The sequence below is a fragment of the Dysidea avara genome, chromosome 13, assembly GCF_963678975.1.
Source record: "Dysidea avara chromosome 13, odDysAvar1.4, whole genome shotgun sequence".
NCBI classification, from domain to species: domain Eukaryota; kingdom Metazoa; phylum Porifera; class Demospongiae; order Dictyoceratida; family Dysideidae; genus Dysidea; species Dysidea avara.
The window spans coordinates 9,829,545-9,842,568 of NC_089284.1; the positions used below are offsets into that span (position 1 = coordinate 9,829,545).

A 13,024-nucleotide genomic window follows, 5' to 3' on the forward strand; every position below is an offset into this window, starting at 1 on the left:
TTATAAGCTGCGGTAAACAGCAGTACTGCACTCACATAGCTAGCTAGTTGTGCCTTTTAAAACATTTTTTTGTTAAAACAAATGTAGCTATGTGCATGAGCCCCAGCACAAAGATGGTAGGATTCACAGCTGCATGGGGATGGGTGGCTGGCTTTCTCACAACCAGATCTGCTTCCAGGTTGAGAGGTCTGTCATAACTTTAGACTGAAAAGGCTATTGATTACAAAATTGGACAGTAGTGAGCACTAACATAGTTTAGTGGATGGACAAATTTTCAAGTTAATACATTCCTTGAGCAGTGAGTTATGGACTTCTGAGTTCATAGAATTGGATGTGTGTAGAAGACCCCTTTTCATAAATCCAGTCACATACCGAGTAACCATTAATTATCTATGAAGGAACACACCTAACACTCACACTTAAGTTTCATGATGATTCTGTATAAGGCCACCCCATGTAGTTTCCCATCATCCGTCCAGCATCGTGTCTGGGCGCCACATATGTCCCAAAGTCAGCAATTGCGCCCTGAACTATTAGAATAGTAAAGTTGTACGAAAGTATTAGAATACTCGTACAGGATCCATGTATCAACAGATCAGTGAATCTCTAGACGTAGACTCGTATGAACCGAGAAGTTTATTACCATCACTAAACTGGCAAGCGTGAGTTACGTGTGCAGTTTGCTCAGTAACTTACATAGCACGGTAAATGTAACTGTATCGTCCCAGGACTGGGCAGAGTTTGCCTCTCATATATCGTTGCCATTTCTAAGCTTTATAGTTAACACATTGATTCGAGACAATATAAAGTCAACTCATAAACTGTTGCATGGTATGACTAATCATTTTTTTCTCGGGCTAAATGGACTGTGGCACGTGCGGTGCCAGCAGCTGATCGAAGAGCGAACTTGTACATGTACCTGAAAGCCCATCCTTGGAGAGACATCATCTGATCAGCAAAATAAATACCTGTGGATGTTTTTCAGTATTAGCTCCTACTGTTTATCTTATAACAGCCCATTGCTTTTCAACTCCTTCTAGACAACAAAATCCATTTAACAGAGCCCGGTTGGGGGTAATGCATTACGTTATATTACTTTCTGCAGTAATTATGTATGTGCTGCATGACAAAGCAATGAGTAATGTAATTTATAATGGACATTACATCCGGAAATTGTAATGCATTACTTCTAATGTGCATTGTATCCAGCACATGATTGATTACATTTGGGCCTGACAACACTGATATAGTGTATGGGGAGTGTCCTTCTATAACAAAGAAGTTTTTATTGCTGAACTATACCAGAGAAAGTGTGGCTCACTGGTGTCACTTGTAGTTATAGGTGTCAGAAGGTTGCACTTAGTTTAAAGCTTATAGTGAACAAGTGTATAATAATAGTTACTGAGTGGACCCCTGTTTACAAATTACAACTACTATAGTATGTTCACGTTGAGCTGAACCCTCAAAAACATTTAATAACTCATGGATGTAATTACACACGATCTTGAAATTTGGCTCATTTGTAGTACTGCTTGACCTGCTAAAAATATTTCAAAATCTTGTTGTTCAAATGTTAGACATAATATTTACAGTCAATCAAAATTTTCACAATACATTTCCTATGGGGAAGCCATATAAGTACAGTGTCCAATACAGCCCTTTCCCAAACTTGTAATGGAGCCAAACCGTACGTGTCTGTTGTTGACACCTTTGCTGTTACCAATAATCATCTAGTTGGCTGAAATGTTAACTCTGTTGAGAAAAAATCCACTTTTAATTTTTAGGCGTTTTTCAGGATTCAGCTCAACGTGAACATACTATAGTTGTAGCCCTCAGAGTAATGACTTTTTTTGAGAGTAAACTTTACTATAATGTGTTCTATTGTTGTTGTCATAGTTGTTGTATATACGTATAATATTTTGAATATGTGTGTTCACAACTAGTTGTCAAATACATGATATTTCAAGCAGATCATTGTTTTGCGTTGCATTCCATAGGGCTTTGATACTGCCAACGAATGATAAGTGCTGTGTGTTTGTTGTCGCCGAACTGTTATTTCAGATGTACCAAGGACTTCATAGCCATGAAAATGATGATACATGACTGTATGCAAAGCTGATGTAACAAATAATACTTCTTCACATGTTACGATGATCTCCATTATCTTCCCAAAGGACGGTAAGTTATTATCAAATTCAAGTATAACAGCCTTATCTTTGTGATATCTTACTCCATCAGTTGTAATTTTGGTATTTCTGTAAAAACATGTACGTACATGTCTAGTGAGTTTGTGAAACAGTATTAATCAGTTTTGCCTTTCCTTTACTATGTACAGTATCCCTTAGCAATACAGTCTCACATAGCCAGGTCACTGTACTTTTCTTTTGTGTGTGGATAGGAAAAATGGGACTAAACCTACAGCGGACTAATTGTATATTATAGTTTTATATTGGGATGGGGTGCATTATATAGACATACTAGAATATCTATAGACTTGAAATGTTGTACAACAAAACTAAATGGTTGTCTTTGGTTTTCCAGAATTTAGTTAGGCTTATTGTTGATCCAGAGTGCTAATAAGGACCTATGAGTTGCAACCCACAGCTGAACAAATAGCTGGTCCTTTACAAGCAGCTAAGCCTTCAAAGCTGCTTTTAATATAGAAAAGTAATAAAACAAGGTTGTTAATTTTTTTCTTTTATATGACCATGGCAAATTATTTGATTGGTGGCATAGTAGTTGATGTAAGTCAAATTATATACACAAGCAATAATACTGCATGTGATGACATACAATCAAGATTTCATGCAATCATAATTTTGGAATTTTAATTAATACTTAGAGCACATGTCTTACAACAAATACATTGGAATGCATTCCCTCAGTATTTTGTATGTGCATAAGTATGCTAGACCAACTTATTGACATTTTTTGTTGCATTTGAAAGGATGGAAGCACAGAAGATGTGGTAAAACAGTTGCCCATGGCACAACCATGTATTGTTCTAAAAAGGGATGAGGAGGACAAACTACAGCCCGCTCTTGTGGCTGAGAGATCAATTCTTTGTGTGGTGCCACCAGAGCTGGCTGCCATCCATCTATTGGGTGCATTTTATATATTTTATATGCACTACACAGAGGGCTGCAGCAACTTCTACGCAGCCCTTGAATCCATTCTCCTTGGCTGCAATAAGCCAGGTAGAAAGACTCGTTTGGCTGCTTTTCTGGGGAGACTAGGCTACTCCAATGAAGAATGATACTAAACTCTATAAACAAACGTGCAGTACTGTGTACTCATGGCAATGCTCATATTGTGTGTATGTACTCATAGCATACTTATATGCACTCTCATAGCGTATTCATTTACATGTACTTTCATAGTGTATTCATATTAGTAATAATGTACAGTACTCATGTAAACTTCATACTAACATATTCTAAGGAATATACAGTATTTTATGCTCCATAATATATACTACGTAAATAAACCACATATAGTCTAAAATTATAGTACCTTAACATCTAAGATAATAATACTGAGTATCTAGTTTTGTTTTTAAATGCAACGTAGCCACCCTGAAGACACATCCTTTGCCAGCTTCTTTCCAAGTTACAACTTCTTTTTTATCTTTCATCATGCAGTGGCCATTACAGATCTGCAATAGAAAACAATACTTAAAACTGAAAAGATATAATGAAATAATTACAAATATTTTGTGACTGCGTATGTGATTGGCTGAGCAAAGACCGGTTATTTTCGCCCATTCCTTGGATTCTATTTTATTGCTTCTCCGTTATCTATAGTAACAAAGGAGTGGACAAAGAAAAAGACCATTCCAACAATGAAGTGACCATGGTAAACTTAATTTTTACCGCATCACCCATAACTCATATGGCTTCTGATGTATATACATGAAATAAAAATTGTCCCATGAAAAGGCAAATCTGATGGTTTATATAGGTTTTATTGATTCGTGCTTTGTTTCAGTACATAAAAACTAAAACATGCACAATTTTTTACGTAGCATGCATATTTTTATACTCAATACTTTTTTACTGCAAAATAGAACCATACAAAAACAGCTGGTTTTCGCTCACTATTATAACTGTGGATAATTGACTCTGCTATATCTGATTACTAGAGTTCCATTAGCTACAGTATTAAGTAACTCTTGGTACCTCCGAGTTTACCCTTAAGACTTCTGAGAAAGCTGGTAATGTCTCAGTGACACTATCATTTGGCAGTGTTTCATGTAGGGTTGGTGGTGAGAGTATTCATGGCAGCAGGCAATCACATATTATATGCATAATTCAATTATTTGTGAATGGTTATCGCTATCATACAGAAGCGATCATGGAATTGAATTGAATAAAAGCCGATGGCATATAACAGGTTTAGCATCATCCTGTTTCTTGCAGTATTGAAATGTTAAATATTTGCTCAGCACTTGCATTTACTGGAAGTGATACAATACAGACTGGAAATACGGCTGGTCAAATATAAACACAGGGGCAGATCCAGGGAGTTCAAAGGGTTCCATGGAACCTCATTCTGGAAATTCCCCATGCTAAATCCGCCATTGCTTTGGTTCCATTCCAAGAAGCCAAAATGCTCCAAATGGCTCTCTATAAATTCTCTCTTGAAAAGCACCCTAGTGATATGACTATGGTTGACAGTCTCACAGTAAACAATGAAGGTGCAAGATACTCTAATAGAGCATACCAATACTACAAGAACAATGGCTGGTCTCCGTAGTCAAGCAATGAATAGATGTTTGGTTCCCCTTTTGCATTGGTCCCATCAGCAGCATATGGAGAATATAGTAATTGTTTAAACAGAACAACTTCTGAATTTACTTCTGGGGGTTGCACAATGTAAGGATTCCACCCATACCCTACTAGAAAGAGTACTACCCTGGCAGCACCCACTCCTTCACAAAAAGAGGAAGGGTCTGGTCACTCTCACTATAGCATTACAGAGTTGCAACTATGGAAGATAATTATAAACAATGAGATCACAATGGCAGCAAGAATGGCATGTTTAACAACCATACGAAGTAAGCATAGTTATAGGTTAAACAAACTCAACCAAAAAGCACAACCAAAAAAATAGTTTTTATATTGATTAGGCATCACGAGTACACCAGCTCCAACTACATGGCCCTCTACCTCTATCTTTTGTTCTTTTAAAGAACACCCTATTGTTGACTACAAGCAGCCATTACATCTTCACAAAACATATTACATAATTCCAAGAGCTATTATTAACTCTTGATAATTCTATAGTATCAATGCATGGTAACTTAAAAAAAAATTGTGATTACCAACAACATAATCTGATTGGCACAGCCTGTTTTCTGTAACATGCTACTGATTTGAATGCTAGAGTAACCGGACCAGGATGGGCACCGGCACATTATACAGTACCTGAATTAAAATAACTCGACCAGAAATGAAAATCTTCTAGCACTTGCAAAGTCGAGGCTTCATATTCTGGGAATGGCATTACAAGACCAGTGAGCTCTTTAGGATGTCTTTGGAGTGAGCTCCATAAAAAAAGTTATCACAAAATGATCTCAGTAGTATTTCTGACCCTTTAAAGAACTCTTAGATAACAAGGGAAGAACAAAAATTTTGGTTTCAACAGTTATGGTTAATACATTTTTTACCTCTGAAAGAGGAAAACCTGCAAAAAATGGATAAAAATTCTGGGTCCCAAAATGTCCAAAATAGCACATGAATAAATAGTACATGAAATCAGTCAATAGTGAGGACAAACCTTTCCATAAATATTGAGGTCTGGCTGACATTGACCACAGTTGCAGGTGGCACAGTGGACTGGCAGCTAGTATCCTAATTAATGCCTGCACATCCACAAACTTTGGCACAGTCGCAATGTGTCATTGGGTTCAGAAAAGAAAAGAATGCCATAAATTCATTTTCCAGGTCAGTAGTCTGGCCATGCAAGTATATATATATAATAATAATAATAGTGAGAGACTATTGACCCCGGGCCATCAATAAATAATGTCAGTAGCATATAGACCCTTTGCAGGTGAGCTGCTGCCATAGCAACATTTACCATTTTGAAGTACAACCTGATTTGCAACCCTGATAGCATAGGGGAGAGTGTACGTTTAACCTACATGGTCAACCTTTGCTGTGGAATGCAGGAGAAGCAGCCCTAGGTATTGTTTTACTCTTATGAAAAGCAATGCTATCAGGTTCGCAAAACTGGTTGTACTCCAAGATGGCGGATGCTGCTATGGCAGCAGCTCACCTGCGAAGGGTCTATAGCCATACCAGGGATGGCGATGACCAGGGTTAGAGCCCTGGTAATCAGTCAAAGCACCGGTAATTTGTCAGTTTAAAGTGCTATTAGCCCTGGTAATAACATCTTAAAACCTTCGTAATTATGAAAGGCTGGCCATAGACAGTATATTGTACGTAGAATATACTATCTATGGGCTGGCTAACGCCGATTAATTCAAATGTGTGTTTACAGTTACAGCTTGTTTACTTACGATTTTAAACAGACTAATCAGGAACGGTTGATTACAGACGATAAACACTATAGATCTTCAGATACAGAGTGCATAGCACTAAGCAGTAGCACCAGAGGTAGCACCTCGAGTAGCATCATGTCAAGGAAACTCTAAATAATGCCACATATAATTGATGACGTCATCTACTTGGTAACACCGTTGCTCACTTAGTTACGTGCTGTAGTAGTCGTGTAAGTGGAAGACTAATAATTGTTCTTTTACTTCTGTTTTCTATTCACTAGAGACTGTTTCGTAACTGTGACGTGCGGTCAGGTGGCCGCAGAGTGGTCTCCCGAGTCAACTGAGTAGGCTAGGCAGCTTAGCACTGCGTACCTCTCGGCGTACGTAGTAGCTGTTGCATTTAGCAAGTGGTTAACAATCCAGAAAAGTAAGTCTTAAAATTGTAATTATTTGTTTTACACTTTTGCACACGTAGACTACCCCAGCCAGCAAAGTTGGCTGCCCGCCAATTTCCCGGCGCCGGCACTGTAGTACCAGAGCCGAGAGGTGATGAAGTTTGGGGCTTTCATTTTAATATACCATAAGGTATAGCACATAGTAACTGAATTGAGTGATGGAGTACTGACACTTATGGTGTGACTGGCGGTTGCTTACAAACTGGATTGGGTACACTGATGTATTTTAGCTTTCTGACATATCTGAGCTTCACATTTTTACCACTACTAGCTAATCACTTTTTTTTTTGTTTTCTGTATGTATGCATGTTTGTCAGTTTTGTTCTTGTATTTACCTTGCCGTGCCCACGCAGATCTTTTACTACGATCTGATTGTGGTTGCACGAGACTGAGCTAGGTCGCACATACTGTAAGTTAACTCTACTTATTATGTTTTCTCATTTATAATAATGATGGTTCTCTCTCCATGCAGTAGTCGATGGATATTCATTGCAGTGGTGTATACCTGTGGGGTACTGCTGTGTGTCTGCAAGTGTTTAAGGTTTGTAGCTTTAAACAACCATTCTGCAGTTAAAATGTTGTTTGGCAGTTTAGGTAATAATGACTTTCCATTGGTAGCAGTTTTAAACAGGTAAATGCTTTAGCTTATTACATTGGAGATTGTTTATGATCTTTGTTTCTTGATATAGCGAATACTGCAAGACTAGCAAATGAAACAATTTGCTACCACTATACTGTGGTTACTAATAGGAACCGATCTAACATATCAGATGGTTATACCATGCACCCATCCCTTACGCACAGTTGTGCAATAGTTGGTAAGTGCATATATGTTTATCTCATATTACATATCAACAATTATTTTATCACAGCATAAATCATGTACATCTGCTCTATTGTAGCTATGCTGGTAAGTTTTATTTAGCTACCATAGTTTGTATTATATTGTTATATCTTGCAGTTCAATGAGAAAACTTGCAATATACACTGCACAGTATCTGATGCATCTTTGCTGCTGCAGAATCTTCTCACAAGAAATTTCTGGACTAACATGTATGCACCTATACAAAAAAACTGACATTTTGTATACATGTATTTTTACTTGTATGCAGTATTATTTTTAATGGAATTCTATGGTGCATGAATGCATAAACTGGATGCAAATGCGATGTAGTGAAATCACCGCAAATAAGTAGTGACGTTCACTGTAAAACAGTAGTGAAGTTCACTACTAATGGCACTGCAAGTAGTGACGTTCACTACAGTTAGTAGTGACGTTCACTACAATTAGTAGTGACATTCACTACTTTTTTGTAGTGACGTTCACTACAAAAAAGTAGTGAACGTCACTACACAAAAATAGTGAGTATTGTGGCAGAGGTTTCACTACTAATTAGTAGTGACGTTCACTACTTTGTTTTTACTGTGCGAGATACTCTAATAGAGCAGTCAATTACTCTAATAAAGCAGTCACAATGTTCATGAGGCAGTGTAGCTTACCTATGAAGCTACAAATAGGATTTTATTTTACATAACAGACGTGATATAGTTGGTAAGGATAACTAGCTATTATTGTTGTGACCTTTTTTTTTTTTTTTTTTTTTGGTCTTCAACTGGTTTTCAGCAAGTTTTTTTGGTCTTCAACTGTTTTTCAGAAAGGTGCCCCCCCTCTTTCGAAACTCTGGATCCGCCCCTGCTATTTAAACATGTTAGTGACACTAGAGTACATTGAGTAATCATTACATACAAATCTTGCTGCTTTCCTTTGTATTCTTTCTAGTTTATCAATATTATAGTCATAGTATAGGGTGACCAAACTACATATGCAAGCATACTCTAATATGGGTTGCACTAAAGAAAGATAACATCTTTTCCTTACATTTGCTGGACATTGTTTTAAATTTCGCTGCAGAAATGCTTGGACATTATTTGCTTTGTTGCATGTTTGCCTTTGAAATCACAATTACGGCGTTCAAGAGCAGATTTTTTTTCCCGGGCTATAGATGGGATGCCCTTGCCACCACACCCAGCACTGGCTGTCGAGTGCTGGACAGTTGGATAACACCGGCGACAGTAAAATAAATTGCACGAGGGCATTAGCATTGAGCCTGCCCTCGGAATAGGCCAGATCAACGCAAGAAGGTATGGGATGATGTACAGAAGATCGATGTCCCCTCAGGCACATGATGGCAGACCGACCACACGTGCTAAATTAATTAGTATAACAATGTGGAGGTGTGGTAACACGTCATAGCGTAGCCCTGCTTCTTTCGTGAGCCACGCCCACTTACGTAAATTACGTATGTAGACATATGGTAGTCATGCCCATTCATTATGCAGTCTGTATAGGTTAGAACGAATCCATTGTCTGCAGGCTTGTGTAAAGCCACACCCACTGATCAGTTGTTATTGTATGAGTCATAATCTAGTTTATAGTACTGTGATTAACTCTATATTGTGAAAAGCAGGCTATTTAGTGGTCATGAGCTTGCAAAAAACTTAAAACTTCACAAACAAGTATAAGAAAAATTAGGAATTTTATATTAGAGTATATAGGGACGGTGTGGTGTATATAGTGCTGCAATAAAAAGTACTGAAACAAGCTGGATCGGAGTAGTACGTAACGTACTACTCCGATCCAATGCACTGTGCTTCAATGCACAGTAGGGATATTCACTTCTTATTGTTTTGCAGTATTTAGACATTACATACTACTCCGATCCAGCTTGGTTCAGTACTTTTTATTGCAGCGCTATACACTATCCCTACTCTATTCCTAATTTTTCTTAGACTTGTACGTCTATAGTTGGGGATGACTGGATAGCTACTCAGATATAGTTAAGAGGGTTCTGTACATAGTTCAGTCTAGTAGTTATATGACTTATACTGCTGCATCATTAATGATTCCTAGCTGTGACATGCATACTATCACAGCAAAAAAAATAAAAATAAAATTTTCAGCACATTTGTTTCAGTATATAGTACCTGCATACATGCATGTCGGTTTACAACTCTTCACTATAAACAATTACCAAATGTGCATGTACGTGTAAAGGTTGACTGTATAGCTATGTACATGTTATACTTGTGACTATATAGTGCATTAGCTAAAACAAATGTTTTGCTGTGATATGCATGTCACATTTTAAATTGTTAAGGAGCCATGATGCATCAAACAAACTTTTGGTCTATTATGTACACATGTGCATAGACTAGGTGCCATGCCCCCCTCCCTGCTGAAAAATAAGTTTTGAAAAATCTTGGGGAAAAGTTGCAGTAGCTAGCTATAGTTGTGATTAGCATTAATCGGCATTATAGCATGTTTTTATTATAAATTTTAGGCTGTTTTCAAGCTTTCAATTGAAAATCCTGCAGCTTTGCAACCCCCAGACTCTCCTGAAATTCTACTTTATATATATATATATACAACAAAAGTTGTGCTGTGCCCTACTTGGCCCCCCTGTAGGCAGGGCCGCCCAGAGAAATTAAGGGGCCCAGGGCAAAGAGTTAAAGTGGGGCCCTTCACCCAAGTTGTAAGGTGAAGACCAAAAAAAAAAAAAAAAAAAGGTCACAATCTGCTGGCAATGACAATAACTACCCATCACCAACCATATCTTCTTATCTATAAGCTTGCTACACTGCTCCTCTGAAGAATACTGTGACTGCTCTATTAGAGTATTTAGATCTGACTGCTCTATTAGAGTATATCGATCTTTTAAACGACCCTTCCTGGCTGGGGCCCGGGGCAAAATGCCCCAGTTGCCCCCCCCCCCCCCCCCCTGTGGGCGGCCCTGCCTGTATAGGTCAGGTCTAGAATCACCACTGCAAATGTGCTGCATGTGGCATTAATTGAGCAAATAAAGTTTTAGCAGTGTATGATTATGTTTATTTTGTGAAGGTGAAGCTATACAGAGGTATATACATATAGTATATACCATAAGCTATTCACAACTACCAGATATCTAGTTCTATAATATACATAATAATGGTGAAAAGGCTTTAAAGGTTTTACAGCACAAGTGCTGAAAGTCTGTAGAACACCTGGTCATACAGCCTGTTTAAGATATTATACTAAGTATGTTTGAAAAGATACAGGCCCTGGTCAACCTCGAACCTGCAGCCATTATGGGTTACTGGAATTTACTATAATGTATATATATTCATGCATGCAATGCACTATATACATAAGGGAATAATTTACAAAGGAAAACATATGAAGGATATACATATAAAACCCCTTGTTGCATGTCTATCAGATCATCACTACAGCTATATATGCATGGCAGCAAAATGTCATCCAACAGAGTCACATCGTCTACTGTACATTTTCAGCTGCAATTCACATTATTGGTACTCCCTGGATGTTCCATAATTACATGCCTATAAAAGGTATCACTGCATGTTATTCATACACTATACATGTGATTGATTCATGATTTCTCAGTATCTATCTTTATGTGACTGCTTTTCCGGCATTATTAGCATTGCATGGATTTTTTAATGGTTACCTTCATATGCATGGCTAGTTAATTATGTTTCTGTAAATGCAAACAATGTGTTTGACTTTTCAGTGTTAATAATTTGTTCAATAGAAGTTCTCATGTTGTACAGAAATTCTGAAAGGTTTATTTGGAGTCACCCTGCGCTCCAGTAACTTTAGCTGCTCATCTAAATGTCAAGAAATGTTTAGAGATATGAGGTAATTTTTTCCACAGTAAAACTTTTCATTGTGACACAGTCAATAGATCATGCATTTGAACATGTTTACTAGTTGGTACTTGCTGTAGTTAGGTATTCCAACATCCAAGATTTTTCACCAAAAGTTCTCCATATAGTATATAGCTATTTCCCAATAGAACCCCATGCACAAAATAATGCATGCATGGTGCTTGTTTAACTTGCATGGGATTGCTCTACCATCCAAGCTCAGTCCAGCGGGGATGAAAATTGCTATGGGGTTTGTCCACATGCTGATCATTATGGAAATTGTGTGTATGTTAAAGCCTTGTACATGTTGTTGGAAACTTTAAAAACATACTGTTGGATGGTAGGTATTCACTGGTGTTTACTTTAAAGTGTGTGTAGTGCAGGCCACCATAAACTTCCATACTGATGAACCAGTATTCATAACTTTATGGTACTTGATTGAATTAAAGTGTTATTCATACCATTTTTCTGCACAAGATGATACAAATTTGTGGTAAATTTGGTGCAAACTGTAAATTATGTCATTCATTGCCATGGCAATGATCGGGCAACGATCGGTCTTCTATTTGCTTCAATCATAGATACAGTATGCCAAATCGGTTACCAGTAAAGTAGGCAAAAATGTAAAGTTTTCTGCATCTAGCCCTGTAAGTTACCAAGTTACCAGGTTAATACCAGTAATGTAGGCAAAATCTATGGCAAAATATAAAGTTTTATGGTTCAGTTATTCAGCAGGTTACCAAGTCAGTCAATATACCAGTAAGGTAGGCAAAAATGTAAAGTTTTTTTTCTTCTAGCCCTGTAAGTTACCAAGTTACCAGGTTACAGTAATGTTAGGTTCTGTTATTCAGCAGGTTACCAAGTCGGTTACCAGTATAATAGGCAAAAATGTAAAGTTTTCTGCTTCTAGCCCTGTAAGTTACCAAGTTACCAGGTTACCAGTAATGTAGGCAAAAATATAAAGTTTTACAGTTCTGTTATTCAGCAGGTTACCAAGTCAGTTGGTTACCAGTAAAGTTGGCAAAAATGTAAAGTTTTCTGCTTCTATCCTTGTGCTGTAAAGCCTTAATAAATAAACTAATATCCATTTGGTTCCACATGGGGTACTTTGAGATAATAGGCCACTCTCTAGAGTTCCTTGGATACATATACATGAAACTGACAAGGAGAAAACATCCTGACTGCCTGGCAGACTCCTGTAAGTGTTCAAGCGTTAATCAGATGGCTGCAGGTTCGAGGCCGCCTAGGTCCAGTAATGGATTTCTTCTCCTTTCTCCACCTTTTCAAACATACTTTCTGTAATAACTTTAAACAGGCTGTAGGACCAGGTGTCCTACAGACCTTCAGCACTTGTGCC

At 37.7% G+C, this 13,024-nt stretch overlaps 3 long non-coding RNA genes across 5 annotated transcripts; 2 read left to right on the plus strand and 1 right to left on the minus strand.

Moving 5' to 3' along the window:
• The first annotated feature begins 522 nt into the window (after positions 1-522).
• LOC136243216 (uncharacterized) lies at positions 523-3,464 on the plus strand. Its single transcript, XR_010694791.1, has 3 exons — positions 523-662; positions 1,998-2,178; positions 2,948-3,464. It is a non-coding gene; the product is annotated as an uncharacterized lncRNA (long non-coding RNA).
• LOC136243214 (uncharacterized) lies at positions 3,370-6,694 on the minus strand. Its single transcript, XR_010694787.1, has 2 exons — positions 6,524-6,694; positions 3,370-3,655 (listed from the first exon to the last, which is right to left on the minus strand). It is a non-coding gene; the product is annotated as an uncharacterized lncRNA (long non-coding RNA).
• On the plus strand, positions 6,285-8,129 carry LOC136243215 (uncharacterized). 3 transcript variants are annotated; one of them, XR_010694789.1, is made up of 9 exons: positions 6,285-6,735; positions 6,787-6,932; positions 6,981-7,171; positions 7,314-7,369; positions 7,433-7,501; positions 7,550-7,591; positions 7,650-7,778; positions 7,833-7,870; positions 7,922-8,129. It is a non-coding gene; the product is annotated as an uncharacterized lncRNA (long non-coding RNA). The 3 variants fall into 3 exon arrangements; XR_010694790.1 differs by having other exon boundaries at positions 6,287-6,735; positions 6,981-7,090; positions 7,555-7,591; positions 7,922-8,128; XR_010694788.1 differs by having other exon boundaries at positions 6,288-6,735; positions 6,981-7,090; positions 7,922-8,128.
• The last annotated feature ends 4,895 nt before the right edge of the window (positions 8,130-13,024 follow it).